Raw genomic sequence first — 14,102 nt, 5'->3', positions numbered from 1 at the left:
AGCGTCCTGTTGATGTAGGCGCCGACTACTGCCGTGCAGCAACTCTGTGTCAACCCTTGGGCGCCAAGACTGCCCGAGAATTCTAAGTTCTACAGAAAACGAGCGACCCAGTCGCAAGCCCGTCCAACTCCGACGAAGATCAGATCCCGAGTCCCACTGCCCTCACAAAGGAATAGCGAAGCCAACATTGCTCAACTCCCTACTCTCCTCGAAAACTGTGAATCAGATTTCAGTTCTGATTCCAAAATTTCCCCACACTGTCTCAGGACATCATTCGCGCCAATAGCGACTATTCCCTCCAATTTCGAGCAGGACTTTATGACGTTAACTAGCCTCAGTTTAAGTCAACCAATCATGCCTCTGTTATTCAGCTAAGGGCACTGAACTTGCTGTTTGATCGGCTACGAAAACAACCTGCCTAGACCAGCGGCCATCCGGCGCCAGACAGTCGCACCCTGCAGGGCACAGTCCTCACGTTTTCTCCGAGTCCAGAGGACGGCACAGTCAGTCGGTGCCAGGAATCTGCGATTCGGACGCGCCGGAACGCTAAACACACAAACTGCGGCGACACTCAGACGTCTCGCAGGTCATTTCGCCCTGCATACAATAGGCGGAACTCGATCAACGTCAGTCACTCCGCCAGGCGCTTAAGCCTATTGTACGAAGCCCACAGAATTCAGGGAAGTGCAGCTCCAACAGGAAAACGCAGTGAGCCGCGTCCTACGATGCTCGTCTCGGACTAACCTTATTCCGTCTGTTACAACCGTGCAATGACATAGAACATTAATAAAATTGATGAAACTGAGAGGAGACATGCAAAAGTTGACGCCATGGAACGTCTCACACTGTGTGTTCAGACACACTTGTACACTGCCCAGAATTAAAATCCGATGTCAGTTCCGCCACAGTTCGCTGCCTGTCCTGTTTTCGCAGTCTGCCCAGCCTACGACACCCGACATCTGTAATGAAGGGTGGCCGCCCAAGCCCACGATGTCTGGACGTGGTTTCAACTTAGTTTTTGCCACGCGTTGAAGACTCTCATCGCACCACTCCTCGCACACCCGACAAGTCGTTCAGTTTCTGAAATGCGCGTAACGAGTCTCCCTGCCATCACAATCTGTCCTCGGTCAAACTCAGGTTGGTCGCGCGCCTTCCCCATTCTACAGAGAGACAGCACGCTCACTGATACCACATGCACCGTACGTGAATGTGACTAACAGTTATCTCTCGCCAAGTGACGCTGCTAGCGACTTGACGCATTTATATCGACAGTAAGTCGGCGGTGATAATGTTTTGGTTTATCAGTGTATATGGACTCAAATGTGTTCTAGTTTGCTGGCGGTTACCGTTAATTGTTTTTATTACAGGTATATAATTCACGTGTGTGTGTGTGTGTGTGTGTGTGTGTGTGTGTACGACACTTAGTCAACGGCCTTGCGGCGATGGTAGCACCGATTCCCGTCAGATCACCGAAGTTAAGCGCTGTCGGTCTTGGCTCACATTTTGTTGGGTGGCCGTCCGGTCTGCCGACCGCTGTTGGCGAGCTGGGTTGACTGAACACTTGTGAGGCACGTGTTTTTCTTGCCCTACTACAAGACGACTGCGTGCCAAGGAACCTACCAATGTGGATAGATTTCGTTACATTTATGAACCGAGACTACCTCGCATTTATATTGCTTATCGGCCGGTATAATTCTATTTATTTACGCTGATTAACCAGAACATTGTGAGCACTGATCTACTATCGACATAAACCCGTCTACACGATAGCAGCGTCACATGACGAGGAATGACTGCTAGTCAGACACATGCACGGTACAGGTAGTATCAGTACAAAGGGAAGGCGTGCAATCTACCGGAGTTTGAGAGCGGATTGCGATCATCCGGAGCCTCGGCACGAGCGTAACGGAGACTACACGACTTGTCGGGTGTTCGAGGAGTGCTGTGAGTGTCCTCAACAGGTGGCGAAACTGAGGTGCAACCACGCCAAGCGACGTGGGGTACTGTGGCCACCGATGTCGGACGTCGTGGGCTGGGCAGCCTGCCAAAACAGGACAGCCGGCGAACTGTGGTGGAGCTAAGTACAAGTGTGTCCGAAGGTACAGTTCGCCGAACACACGAAATGATGGACCCGATCAGCCGACGAGCCGTGCATGTACCAATGTTAACACCACGACCACGACAACTACCACTGAAACGTGCACGTGACCATCGGAATTAGACGTTGTCACTGTGGTAGAGCGTGTTATGGTTTGATGAATCGCCATACATTCTTCATCGTGCCGATGGGAGAGCCCTAATCCATCTTCTTCCAGGGCAACAGCTCCTCGACACCCGTACTGCGGGATGGACACAAGCTGGCGTCGACTGTATTATGCTGTGGGGAACATTCCATGAGTCCAGTGGAGCTCGTGCTAGGCACCATGTCGGCCAAGGAGCATCGTACATTGACTGCAGACCATGTACACCTCTTCGAGACGATCTTGTTTATTTTTGGACACAAGTATGATGAAATGGTTCGAGGAACACAGTGGCGAGTTCCAATCGATGTGCTGGTCTCCTAACTAGCCCGATCTGAACCCGATAGAAAACATGATGGGATTGAACGTGGTGTCAGAGCTCATTGTCGGTCGCTTCGAATCCTGCCTCGGGCATGGATGTGTGTGATATCCTTAGGTTAGTTAGGTGTAAGTAGTTCTAAGTTCTAGGGGACTGATGATCTCGGAGTTAAGTCGCATAATGCTCAGAGCCACACTACAACGACTCGTCAAGGTGAACATGCTCTTCATCTGAATAGCTGCAATTACAATCGCCTTAGCCATAAAAACTCTTAACATAGTAGCGATCTTGAAAGGGGGTCTTTTTCAAAAGGTATACCTCATATTGTCTTAAAAAGCGCGCTCGTTGATGGCGATAATTTCTGGGACTGTGGTCAAACCTCTTGGGTCGTCTGGGATTGCTTTTCAATTTGTCTACATGCCGTCAAATTTGATTAGTTTCAGTTTGTAGAGATATAAGTAATTCTGTTCTTATTACGTCCACATGTAATTAGGATGAAACTTATTCTCCGACGGGCTTGCAGAGTGGAAGGATTTGTACCTTTCAAATGCTCAACTGCTTTCTAATCGTTGGCTCTATCTCAATTTCAGAATCTGGTGCAGGTATCGTGCATATTAATACTTCGAGATATAATCGGAGGCGCATAGGGAAGTGAGGCGGTGTAACAGTGGGAACATTACCAATAGAGCGAGGCTTTATAATCACAATACGAATTTATTGACGTGCTAATATTCAGGAGCAGTTCCGCATATCATTACAAGGTACATTGATTAACAGTCATGTGAATTCCGTAGTCATAATTTACACAAACGCCCCTTTAATAAGCACCTGCGTAAAGTGACTTGATGAACGGAAACACACATAGCATCATACCCCCGATTTAGGAAATGGGTATTACATAATAAGGGAAATGGAGAACACTCAAATCACTCATATACGAACAGATGCGGAAGCCCAGTAACGTTTACTCTGTACTCTATTAAAATGACCAGAGAGCAGTCGAGAGTGTCAGAGATGCGCTTCGGGCTCGTCGAGATGTGTCCACAACGACCACGTAAAAGAGACAGAAGTAGCTACGTAAACCGGCGACTGGAAGCACCTCTCCGGACCAATGGTCTGTCAGTTCACTCAGGATGACGTGCCGTTAAGGTGACTGGGCACTCAGATCCTAAATAACGGGACTCCATACATGCGTTGGGACGAGTGCCCAGGTCCTCGCTACCCCCGGCACGCGAGTACTGTCTGGGGAGCTCCCCAGAGAGCCGCAAGTGGCGACCAGAGCGCCAGCGGCAGCGGGGGTCGTTTGTCGCGGTTTAATCAGGGCCGGCACTCCAAGTTGGCCGCCTTCCGGCCCGGGCGCCCGGCCCCGCCGCCTCCGCCACCCCGCCTCCGCCGCCGCCACCCCCGCCGCCAAACTTCTCTGCCCCCTGCCACTTCTCGCCGTCTCCTGCCAGCCTCGTTGCCAACTCCAGTTTTCAGGCGCACCAACGATTCCACGCCTGTTCGAAATGAAAGTTCTCTTTGTTCCAGTTCGATGAACGGCTAGAAACAATTATTGCCCCTATTAGTGCTTACCAACTGAAAAGCTTGGGCTAGCAGGACAAAGCGAATTATGTTGTGGAAAGGGACCAAAATAAGTTGATGTCAGTTTCACTCAACATACAAACATTACTTGTCAACACGTAATACTACAACAAGGATGCAAAACACTCAAAACTTTAATCGACCTCCTTTGATCAGCGCTTTAGATCGGCTGAAGGCCACACTCAAAATCCGAGACATAAGGCCTAAGCAAGAAAATGAAACACAAGGTTCTTCTGGAGATTTCACCCAGGAATATTTTCAAAATCTTCAATCTAAACAGGATTAAGGCCTTAGCAATGTACTTTTAATGCAAGTTGGCTGGAGGCGGCAAATTAAACAATAAGAAGAGTTTCAATCAAAGGGCAGAAGGCATTTTCAAAAAACATTTCGTGCAAAATTCAGCTGAACGCCCCATATAAAAGCATAACAATCTTATGTCTTAAGGACAAGACAAGAACATTAATTTAAGAGATATTGACTCTCGGCTGAAGGCCACACATCAACCAAATAACTAAAACCCAGACAGGGAAATTTTTATGTAACACACACGGAACGGCGCTCAGAAGTTCCCAAGCGTCGGCCTGGGATTGTAACACTAACGCCCGTTTAGGTGAGACAGGCAGCCTGTCCAACGACTTCTTAATCTGAAGGCAGCCCAACCGACAAAAAACCGACCGCCCAATCAACAAAATCAGCTACGCTCCACGCAACCAGCAGAACGACTAAAAGATTTCAATACAGAGACGCGCAGAATATTGGCGCCCACAATGCCCAACAGCACCTCAACTGTCGAACTACACGCCACACTGGACAGCAACAACACGACGAGGAAAATCAACTGCCGAAACTTACGTCAACGACCAGGGCAGGTAACCGGAACGTCAACGGCCACAAGGTAGAAGATACCGCCGGTGAACTTCCATAACAGGGAATAAATTAAGTTGAACTCCAGAGGAAGACGGCTGGAATCTTGGCCAACTTGAATACACACATGTTTCTGACGGGAATGTTCCAAAAGCGTGCACACCGCCAGCGGCCCCGGCCAGAGGACGCGCGAGGGAGACTTCATTGCTGCTCCACGCAAACCGACCGACTACCCAGGCCCGGAAACGGTGATACGTCAGCCAATTAGACGACCAACCAACGGTCGTCTCGCTCCAATCTCCTTCCGCCGGACAGTTCATGCGTGTCGCCGGCGGTCGCCGAGCACTGGCTGTAAGCTCTCCACCAGCACGCTGTCACCGACTTCACTGCTGCTGCGTCCCGACAGCACTGCTGGCCCGTCTTCAAGTGGCTGCCACACACACGACGACCCGGAAATAATCCAGAGATGCTAAGACAGTGTACTTACCGATACGCGCTGCTGCTGCCGCTCACGGACAAGTAAGGCAGGAAATTAGTGACGCCAGTAAATGGAATAAGAAAACTAGGCGGCAATACCGCAATACAAGATGACAAAGAATAAATGGCATGAACACGAACCGCGCACTGCTCACCAACCTTACGAAACTCTTTCAGAAAAGCAAATTTGTGACAAACAATAAGGCAGCTCCCATGATAATGATAGCGAAATATGGAGAAATTGATTGAACTAACAAATCGGAGTATCTAGAAGAAGAAGTTGATTAAGACATTTTGGAGAAAGAAGCTCTTAAAGGGACAGTTAATAACATATAAACGGCATACTGGTCTCTAAAGAAATGCGTGGTGGTGGAAGTGCTGGAAATCACAGAAATAAAAATACTAAAAGGAAAACATTGAGATTATTTGAAGAGCAAACATAGTAGTGAATTTAATACACCTACTGAAAACATTACAAACGTGATCACGAAAAAGAATAATGGCTTCCTCTGACCACATCTAAAAAATGAATCCCAACAGACTGATTAAGAGGCTCTTCAGTTATCACAGCAAACTAAAAATGGTTACAAAAAGAAATTAAAGGGACCGACGCAAACTCCAAACCACTCCACAGGATCCGAGGAGCTGCTTCCACTCAAAAAGGAAGTGCAAAATTTCGAAGGCTTCCATTAAAAACCGAAGAAGAATACTAGAGCCACTTGGACAGAAGAAAGGAGGGACCTCGAGAAATGATAAGAGAGCAGTGGAAGAAAAGTAAGGACAAACAGTTAATATAACCATAGTTCATATTGGCTCATACGTATAAGAAGAAGAATTTGTATTAAATTCACACAAGACACCAGCTTGTCCTCGACAAGCTACGCCGACGAGCCAAAACACTACGGCCACTAGAATGAGATTCTCATTCTGGAAACATCCCCCAGGCTGTGGCTAAGCCATGTCTCCGCTATATCCTTTCTTTCAGGAGTGCTAGTTCTGCAAGGTACGCAGAAGAGCTTCTGTAAAGTTTGGAAGGTAGGAGACGAGATACTGGCAGAAATAAAGTTGTGAGTACCGGGCGTGAGTCGTGCTTCGGTAGCTCAGTTGGTAGAGCACTTGCCCTCGAAAGGCAAAGGTCCCGAGTTCGAGTCTCGGTCGGGCACACAGTTTTAATCTGCCAGGAAGTTTCACTATGGCCACTGCCCACCGCGAGGCGGAATGCAGTCGCCTGTTGTGGGGAGCGCGCACAGAAGTGGTTGAACGATGGTGAAACAAAGAGTAGGCCGCCCGGTGCCGGACGACTGCGTCTCGTCACAAAACGTGGAGGTCAGAGGACCCCCCCACTGTATAGTCCAGGGCAGGAAGCGACCAGCGGCACGTCCGACGGCACAGTACAGTGCTGGCGCGGGCACAAGTGTTCAGTGGCCACTGGTGAACGTCGGGCTCCACCTCACAGGACCCTCACGTGTTCCTGTGTTGGCCACATCACAGTATCACTTACTTTTCACCGTGCTGCCTGTCGAATGGATCACGTTTCTTGTTACACCAGGTCCTCGCACTTCGTCATCCGGTGAATGGCTGCACGGAACGTGCCCCGCGTCATAGATTGAGGTCGGTGAGGGCAGAATGACGCCGTCAGGTGCGTTGACTCGGAGGCATCGTGCAAGCGACGAACTGAATCGCTTCGTGCTCCAAGTCTCCCCCTTCGGCGATGGTATGTCCCAGCAGGATAACTGCCCATGTTGCAAGATCAGAATCGTGCTACAGTGGTTTGAGGGTCACCATAGTGAACTCAAATGATGTCTTGGCCAGCCAACGTGCCTGATCTGTACCCAATGGAACAGAAATCGGGCGCCATCTGCTTGCCCGCAAACCACCATCCGGTAATTTGCGCGAACTGCTTGATCTGTGCGTAAACACCTGGTGCCATGTATTTCTGGAATCCTGTCAAGGACTCGTAGAATCCATACCAAGCCGAATCTCTGTCGTACTGTATTTGGAAAGTGGAACAACACGCTGTTAAAGAGATCGCCATTTCGTTTTGGCTCATCTGTGTATATCGAAGGTTGAACCATTATCGAGTGAGAAAACCGGGATTATACTGCAGCATCTCCACCCTGTCTCTCCTACGTGTCGCCCCCTTATGGCGAGCGGAAACGGCGTTGGACTGCCAATAACGCACACAGAAGCATCTAACTTAACGTATCCGCGCTCTATACGAGAACGGAATGGTAACATGTAATACGTGGTACACTGGAGTGTAACCTCTGCTACATTTTTATGTATTTTCTCATTTTGTCAGTTGAATTCAATATCGTTTATGCTGTGTAGGGATTTCTACCAGGACTTGTCTTTTTATATGTGTGATCCTCTGCTGCCTTCCCTTTTCATCTCTTAAAGCTACCCGCTCTGCTTCTAGTGTATTCCTTCTTCCGGTTTCAGCCCAACATTACCTAAAGCACCGTTTGAAGCTTCAACAAACTATAGTGACAACAAACTGAGTTTATTCATGTCCCATTTCGTTAGTTTCCTAGAATTTTGCAATTTCTTCAGTTTAATCAGCAGTTCATAACTCGTAAATTACAGGCACAGTCCATATCTGTCCACGGAAACGTCTTACGGTTTAAAATGCGGCCTCAGAATCTTTTTCGTCCCAATATATAATCAATCTGAAAGTTTCCAATCTCTTCGGATCTCTCCCACGTATACAGTCTTCTTTCATGATTCTAAAACCATCGTTCTTTCATAATTCTTAAACCATGTGTTAGTGATTATTTAATTGTCCTCTGTGCAAGTTTATACGATGCAGTTTCCTTTTTCATTCCCTCGCCCTAATTCGAATCCAATTTTTTCCATTCATCCTTTTCGTACTATCGAATTCTCGTCCCCATCATAATTAAACTTTGGTCCCACTCGACTTCCTGAATAATTTCCTTTACTTCTTCATACATCATTTCAATCTCCTCATAATCACCAAACGAGTTGTCGCAGTGGTTGCCACACTGGACTCGCATTCGGGAGGACGACTGTTCAAATACACGTCCGGTCGTCCATATTTAAGTAGTCCATGGTTTCCTTAAATCGCTTAGGGCAAAAGGAGGAATGATTCCTCTAAAAGGCCACGCCCAATTTCATTCGCTATTCATCCCTAAGCCGAACTTTTGCAGCGTCTCTGATCACCTCATTGTCGACGGGACATTAAACGCTAATATTCCATCATTTTTTCTTCGTCATGAATAAACTTGAACTACTGTAGCTCATGTTGGGCTCGTAATTACCGATGCATTCACTATGCTGTTCATAGTCGCCTACCCGCGTTTCTTAATTCTTATTCGTTATTACGGCTACTTTTTGAGTACCGCTCTCTGATTTCGTGTTGGTAATCCCGTACTCAGCTGTTCCTTACACCACCAAGCTTCATTAATTCCCATTATATCTAGCCAGCCGTGCACGACAATTCACTGTACCGAACGCGGAAGTGAGATTCTTGTGGAGCCCGTCGCTCGGGTTCTACGGATCACCTCTGACCTAGTCATCATTCGCATATCTATCGGAAGTAGGGGCATACTGTAGCTACTGTACTGAACAGGGACATAATTTAAACATTACATACCTCCTCCAATCTACATCTACACCTACATCTACATGACTACTCTGCAATTCACACTTAAGTGCTTGGCAGAGGGTTCATCGAACCACAATCATACTATCTCTCTACTACTCCACTCCCAAACAGCGCGTGGGAAAAACGAACACCTAAACCTTCCTGTTCGAGCTCTGATTTCTCTTATTTTATTTTGATGATCATTCCTACCTATGTAGGTTGGGCTCAACAAAATATTTTCGCATTCGGAAGAGAAAGTTGGTGACTGAAATTTCGTAAAAAGATCTCGCCGCGACGATAAACGTCTTTACTGTAATGACTTCTATCCCAACTCGCGTATAATAATTGCCACACTCTCTCCCCTATAACGTGATAATACAAAACCAGCTGCCCTTTTTTGCACCCTTTCGATGTCCTCCGTCAATCCCACCTGGTAAGGATCCCACACCGTACAGCAATATTCTAACAGAGGACGAACGAGTGTAGTGTAAGCTGTCTCTTTAGTGGACTTGTTGCATCTTCTAAGTGTCCTGCCAATGAAACGCAACCTTTGGCTCGCCTTCCCGACAATATTATCTATGTGGTCCTTCCAACTGAAGTTGTTCGTAGTTTTAACACCCAGGTACTTAGTTGAATTGACAGCCTTGAGAATTGTACTATTTATCGAGTAATCGAATTCCAACGGATTTCTTTTGGAACTCACGTGGTTCACCTCACACTTTTCGTTGTTTAGCGTCAACTGCCACCTGCCACACCATACAGCAATCTTTTCTAAATTGCTTTGCAACTGATAGTTGTCTTCGGATGACCATACTAGACGGTAAATTACAGCATCATCTGTGAACAACCCAAGAGAACTGCTCAGGTTGTCACCCAGGTCATTTATATAGATCAGGAACAGCAGAGGGCCCAGGTCGCTTCCCTGGGGAACACTTGATATCACTTCAGTTTTACTCGATGATTTGCTGTCTATTACTACGAACTGCGACCTTTCTGACAGGAAATCACGAATCCAGTCGCACAACTGAGACGATACCCCATAGGCTCGCAGCTTGATTAAAAGTCGCTTGTGAGGAACGGTGTCAAAAGCTTTCCGGAAATCTAGAAATACGGAATCAACTTGAGATCCCCTGTCGACAGCGGCGATTACTTCGTGCGAATAAAGAGCTAGCTGCGTGGCACAAGAGCGATGTTTTCTGAAGCCATGCTGATCACGTATCAATAGATCGTTCCCTTCGAGGTGATTCATAATGTTTGAATACAGTATATGCTCCAAAACCCTACTGGAAACCGACGTCAATGATATAGGTCTCTAGTTAGATGGATTACTCCTACTACTCTTCTTAAAAACTGGTGAGACCTGCGCAATTTTCCAATCTGTAGGTACAGATCTATCGGTGAGCGAGCGGTTGTATGTGAGTGCTAAGTAGGGAACTATTGTATCAGCGTAATCTGAAAGGAACCTAATCGGTATACAATCTGGACCTGAAGACTTGCCCGTATCAATCCAGGCAAATTTAGCTAATCGGTTGTTTCTGTTTCATTAAGTTTGGTCCAGAGTGGACTTCAAGCACCTTATAAAAGCGCCACTTGTACATTGGCGCCAGCCGAATTGGCCGAGCGATTCTAGGCGCTACAGTCTGGAATCGCGTGACCGCTACAGTCGCAGGTTCGAATCCTGCCTCAGGTATGGATGTGTGTGATGTCCTTAGATTAGTTAGGTTTAAGTAGTTCTACGTTCTACAGGACTGATGTCAACGAAACTTTCGAGTCCATCAACGTTGGGTACTCCAGAACCTTCACGGACAATGGCTACAGTAAACCATCCGTTACCATGACCAAACGAATCTTTAATATCTAAACTGAAATTAAGTCGGCACCCACAGAAAACAGAAGGTCCGTCCAGCAAGGCTTGAGCAGCGACAGACTTGACTGATATACTATTTTTCTTGTCTCCAGATGTTGTAGCAAATTCGATGTTCTCGATGGTTTTGCACACTGTCTGTTTAGAACGGCGACAGTATCTTACTAGGTGCTCGCGTCCGCTGAGCGCTAAGACCACCGCTGGCGCGCTGCCAAGATTGCGTAAGATGTTCGGCGGCTTGCGTTGGCCGCCTTTGTAGGCGAAACATGCTGTTACATGCGGACGCGTTATCGGACTTCTATATAAGCGAGCGAGCACCGCGTAGCGCCTCAGTCGCGCTGCTGCTGCTGCACAGGCAACTGCATTGAACGCTGCCAAGATGCCGTACAGAAGATACCGTCGCCGTTCTAAACAGACAATGTACAAAACCATCGAGAACATCGAATTTGCTACAATATCTGGAGACAAGAAGAATAGTATAACAGTCAAGTCTGTCGCTGCTCAAGCCTTCCTGGACGGACCTTCTGTTTTCTGTGGGTGCCGACTTAATTTTATTTTGGATATTAACGATTCGTTTGGTCATGGTAACGGATGGTTTACTGTAGCCATTGTCCGTGGAGGTTCTGGAGTACCCAATGTTGGTGGACTCTAAAGTTTCGTTGACAGTCCCCAGAGCCATTTGAACCATTAGTACACGGGCAGTTCCTGAGAAAATCCCGAGAAACCATGATTTTTGGATCCCCACTGTGGGGATGGGCACTTCGATGATTTTTATTCGTGACAAGTCTTCGAAATTTTTACCACATGTTCCTTAGATGTTCTAGGAGAACGTCGAGAAAATATTTAATCATACGAAATTCTTTGTAGTTGCAAAACCAAATACCGCATCTTTTCTGATGTGCTGCAGACGTAGTGTAAAATGTGCATTTTATGTAACGGACTGTAAACTGAAATTGCGTCGGATGGGAGATGACTCACTATTAACCGTATATTATGCGTACTTGAGTATTGTTTATCTTTATTGACGTACGGTATTCGTTTTGTATAAGCAGCCCACACTGGTGTAACAGGGAAAAGACGGGAATCAGCTGCAAAATGCTCCTGCCGGTGGACAGAAAGGGAATACGCTGCCCTTCAAAAGACTGGCATAGAAGTGGGGAACCAGTTGGCTCAATCCTCATCCCGCCTTCCTAACCAAAAAATTTGACGTGCGAACATATTCGCCCTTTTTTGTGCCGAAATAGATCAACAGAGAAACGATGACGGTGGCAGAGAGACGAGGCAGTGCTATTGGGAGAGGAAGAGGGAGGGGACAGAGATGGTGGGACAGAGAAAGTGGCAGTGAAAGAGGAAGAGGGATGGGTGGGGATAGAGGCTGTGGAGAAAAAAAGAGAACAGACAGTGGAAATGGAACAGAGAAGACCATACACACGTTTTGGGGGGCTGGAGTTCCCTCTCCCGCCCCCCCCCCCCCCTCAACCAATTAATTTTACGATGAAAAACTTGCCCACTTTGAAAGGTCTCTATTGGATTCCTTTCATGTTAATTTCTTAAATCTTTTGTCATTTACGGCATAAATTCCTCTTCTAAATTTACTGTGGTGTTTCTGACTATCTGGGAGGAGACTGAGCGGTGAAATGTGTTCCTTTTACACATAAACAAGAACGATCTGTCACACTACTACACATTAAAACACAATTTATATGTAATTCATGTCACACAGTCTCATACGGAACCTACATCCGCTTTCTTTATATACTGTATATGATAAGATACTGTCATCCCCCTTCCCTTCTGTGTGAGAGGATGAATGAGCAAATGTATTTCTAGTTGCATGCTGGGTGGTAGCAGACAGTAGAACAGTAGGAACAACGTCGGAACAGGTAGCTACGCTTTCTAAAAGCAAAGAGGTTTCTATCCTTAGTATTGTCCTGTCCGTCCCTTGTCATGTTGGTATAGGAAGCTGCCCCTCTGGTCACTTCCGTTTTGTATACGGAAGCACCCTTGGTAGGAGCGCAGGTCAGTCTGTCCGCGGCGAGCGTCTGAAGTGGTAAGATCTCCGGCTAAGCGCGTGTCTGCTAAGTCCGCAGGACAATGGATTTCTTAAGTTCAGCCTAACTGAAAATTTAATCACCTTTATATCAGATTTTAGTTCTAAAATATCTAATGTTATCTTAAATTGCAACGCAGTGTATTTCGAGTGACAATTTCAGAATATCTTCCAGTAGTTGCTTTGTCACTACTTTGTGAGTAAAGTGGAACCACGTGTTAATCAGTAACTGTAACTAAGATCATCAATCTTAAATGTGAATGTTCGTGAGATTATAACGTCTCGCCTTGACAATATTTTTCAATATAGTAACTTTTCTTTATGTTCAACCCACGTGGGGTGTACTTTGCGAGACCAGTACCACGTGCTTATACAATTGCTTGATCCATAAGCTTAATAGTAAGGCGATAGTAACCAGTTCGAGGTTTTTCTTTTGTAAATTGCTTTTCGATCTAATTTATTTTAATTATCAAAATTATTGTGGTGTTGCACTATTTGTGTAAACCAAGTTGACCACGTGAAGCATGTGGTGTAATCATCAAAGTAGCAATCAGCTATTCTCTTCGGGAATATTTCAAAGAGAGTTAGTATGAATTTAGTATACCAGTGTGTGGTAATTACATGACGGACAGGATTGCGCTACGAACGTAACTTCTTTGGGTAAAAATTGAATCGGTTAGTTGTGGTTAATTTCCTCTTGCAAATGTTTCAACGTTCTTCGTGTGTTATTTTATGAATGCAGTGTTGTATGCAGTCTCCCAATCTTGGCTCCATATTTGATGTGTTCCGTAAGATTACAATCTCACATCTTCACAATCCTAAATGAGGCACCAGTTTAGTTATGAATCAAGTTTAATATGCTGAAATTTCAATGATCAATGTTAAAATAAATTTTCAAATATAAACTGATTTATTTATTTTTAATTAAATTCTCTTTATATACATATATATCTCACCGGTTGTCGTATGACTGTTAAAAGATTATAATTAAGGGGAAGATCAGTTTGGCTTCCGTAGAAATGTTGGAACACGTGAGGCAATACTAACCTTACGACTTATCTTAGAAGAAAGATTAAGAAAAGGCAAACCTACGTTTCTAG

General features: G+C 46.1%; 1 protein-coding gene and 1 non-coding gene across 8 annotated transcripts in view; both read left to right on the top strand.

Annotated features, from left to right (window-relative positions):
• Positions 1 to 14,102, top strand: part of LOC126267963 (neurexin-1a) — a 1,982,806-nt gene that overhangs the window by 773,933 nt on the left and 1,194,771 nt on the right. The gene's annotated exons all lie outside the window — the stretch shown is intronic.
• Positions 6,573 to 6,647, top strand: Trnas-cga (transfer RNA serine (anticodon CGA)). The gene has a single exon. It is a non-coding gene; the product is annotated as a tRNA-Ser (tRNA).

Source organism: Schistocerca gregaria, chromosome 4 (genome assembly GCF_023897955.1).
Source record: "Schistocerca gregaria isolate iqSchGreg1 chromosome 4, iqSchGreg1.2, whole genome shotgun sequence".
NCBI classification, from domain to species: Eukaryota; Metazoa; Arthropoda; class Insecta; order Orthoptera; family Acrididae; genus Schistocerca; species Schistocerca gregaria.
Note: the sequence above shows the minus strand (reverse complement) of the source record. Positions and strands in the feature narration are given on the sequence as shown.